The 3,007-nt window shown below is 39.0% G+C and overlaps 1 protein-coding gene across 1 annotated transcript in view; it reads left to right on the forward strand.

Moving 5' to 3' along the window:
- LOC107704526 (COP9 signalosome complex subunit 6-like) overlaps positions 1-3,007 on the forward strand; it is an 18,101-nt gene that overhangs the window by 179 nt on the left and 14,915 nt on the right. The gene's annotated exons all lie outside the window — the stretch shown is intronic.

Here is a 3,007-nt window from a genome sequence, read left to right on the forward strand (position 1 = left end):
CTCGGGCTTGATTTTGATTGGTCAGGAAACCTCATAAGCCCCGCCTCCTCGGCGGACTCTCTTCTGTGATTGGCTGCGTTCGCGTCTGCGGCTCAAACTGCTGCTGTTTGTGTTCCTGACAATAACAACATGTGTTTCTGCTTTACATTTGAACACTTGCGCGCTCAAGTCCATATTTTCAGGGTGTTTATCGGGTAACATGAGTTTATTATCTGAAGACTGAATGTAATTGTTCTGTGATAGCCTCATTAAAAGGTGTCCAAATGAAAGGATCCGAATGACTTCGCCTCAGTGCGGATAAACCAGTCTGTGGAACTGAACAAAAGCCTAATGAGTGAAATTAAATCAGTAGATGTTTCAGAATGAATGTTTGTGTGACTGAAGGTGCTTCGGTTTGTTTTGACCATCAGACAGCCGTCTTTCAGCTAAACATAGCTTCTGAGAACGTTTTGCTAAACGTTCCCATTAAGAAAACGTTCTTTTTGAATGTTATCTGAAAACATCGTTTTTTTTAGTTCGTTTGTTTTTTATGTGAATTAAGAGAATGTTTCATTTTATAATTTTTTAAATATTATTTGAATGTCACGTTTGAATGTTGTCTGAAGTAGTAACTAATAAGTAGTAAGGTTTTTTTAAATAAAAATATGAATGTCCAATGAAAATGCTTCAGAAAACGCTCCATGAACATTGGATAAATCATATTTTGAGAATGTTGTTAAAGGGTCATGAAAGCCCGTGTTTCAGCACTGCTTAGTTCTCAACACAGTCTTAAAAACGCTACAAAAGTGGGCGTGGTTTGCAGCGGAGGGGGATATTACACAGCGCCTGACAATAGGCTGATTGGAAGTTACCTAGCTGGGACTATTTTCAGGCGCTGCGTAATATCATTGCGCCGGCAGCAAAGTTCCTTGATTATTACGCCGGAATGAGAGTATAGTTCCTAGCCATATCGGTCTAGAAAATCACAACTCTTCATTTTCCGTCGGTCTTAGTACACGATGTAACTACAGAAGAGTCAAGTTTTAAATAGGAAAAATATAGAAACTCTTTGGTCATTTTTGAGCGAGATGCTCACAGTCTAATCAGATTCAATGATCTATGCTAAGCTAAGCTAAAAGTGCTACCGCCAGACCCGGAGATCGGCTGAATGGATTCGAAAACGGTAAAACTCTACTGTTTAACTCTAAAGGAGCTGGAAAATGAGCCTATTTTCAAAAATAGTGGAGTGTTCCTTTAAGGCTTATTCTGCGGCGTTTATATAAGCCTTTTGACGGGTTGTATCACAGAGCTGTAAAAACGGTTATGCTCACTAAGAGAAAGAATCGCATTTGTGCCGAACTCGTATTACAAAGCAAAAACAAACACTCTTCTTCGATTCATGAACGTTTCTCTCAGTTAATGTACGCGATCTCACGGTCTGAAACGTCTGTCATAGCAAATCAACACATGCTGTTGTGAATAATTAAGCAAAGCATCTTCTCATAGGATAAGAACACGCAGTCTCATGAATAATTTAATAGACACTGACGCGTAATCGATGTACTATTAGTCCATTGCCAACAGGATGTAGATTTTAAACCCAGAAGATGAAAATAGTGCAAAAAAGCTTAAAATTAACCAGTTTTCTCCAACAGTTAAAATTATCGGATGCTAACATTGTCTTGTCTGATGTGCAACACAAACACCTCTGCTAAAATCTCAGAAAAAGTAGCCTGGGGTTTCATGACCCTTTAAAGGGGTCATATGATGCGATTTCAATGTTTTCTTTCTCTTTGGAGTGTTACAAGCTCTTGGTGCATAAAGAAGATCTGTAAAGTTGCAAAGACTAAAGTCTCAAATCCAAAGAGATATTCTTTATAAAAGTTAAGAGTATGTTTACGCGGCGCGACGCAACGCAACCGTAAAAAGACAGTATAATGGTGTTCACACCAGATGCGAATGTAATTATTCGCGCAAGTAGATTGCATACAAAGTCAATGCAAAGATGCGAATAGAGCCGAATTCGCGCCGGATGACGCGAAATGCGCGACGTGTTTGCAGCGAACGCACGATATTCGCCTCAATCGCGTCTTTCGTGCAAGTTCAAAAATGTCAACTTGAGCAGAAAATTCGCATGACGCGTTCTCACGCAAGCCAATCAGCGAAGAGCTTCTTGACATGTCCAGTTGAATCAGACAATGGAAGAATTATTATAAAGGTCTGGAGCATAGAAAACAATTAAAATCAGTTGTAGTGGTAGTTGTATTTTATTAGCATTGCTACAGAGATGCTGCTATCAATAATAAAAATAATAGTAATATCAGTGTATATTAGGGGTCGACCGATATGTGTTTTTCAAGGCCGATACCGATTATTACAGATCAAGTAGACCAATAACCGATATTTTGAACCGATATATATGTCTGGTGTAAAAATTAAAATGAATGTCAAAATTAAGAATAACAAGGGCTCTGACAAAAACTGCCTTCCCTGGCATGTTCTCTTTATTTTAAAGAGTTAAACTCTTTATTTTTTGGCAAACTCTTTATTTAATGGGTTTACCATTAAAATTAAAACATGGAAGAAATAGCGTATTGTGTGATTATTCTTTTAAACAAAAGTTGTAATAATTGTTGTAGTAGTCAGGGGTTAAAGAACCCAGACACGTCGGCGTTTGGCTTTCCATCGTATTTGGGACTTTTTGACAACAGGTACAAAACAGCGATTGTAGTTATCTCAAGCATGGTTGATCGCGTTATGTTTTTATTCGCGCGAGTGACACAGAAAATATCCTGCGAGTGACGCGATGCGCATATTTCGTTTGGCATTAGTCATTATAATCTGTAATTATGTCCCCACTGGATGCAACAACTGCCTTGTTTATAATGGGTTTTCATGTTTTTGAATCGTCGCTCCGGCCGGACACGGCATCACAGTATGGTAAGGGGCGTAACTAACATTTCCGTCACACACTTGAGGTATTCGGCCAATCACAACGCACTGGATAGCTGGCCAATCAGAGCACACC

This window comes from Sinocyclocheilus anshuiensis, unplaced genomic scaffold (assembly GCF_001515605.1).
Source record: "Sinocyclocheilus anshuiensis isolate Anshui unplaced genomic scaffold, SAMN03320099.WGS_v1.1 scaffold2026, whole genome shotgun sequence".
Lineage (NCBI taxonomy): Eukaryota > Metazoa > Chordata > Actinopteri > Cypriniformes > Cyprinidae > Sinocyclocheilus > Sinocyclocheilus anshuiensis.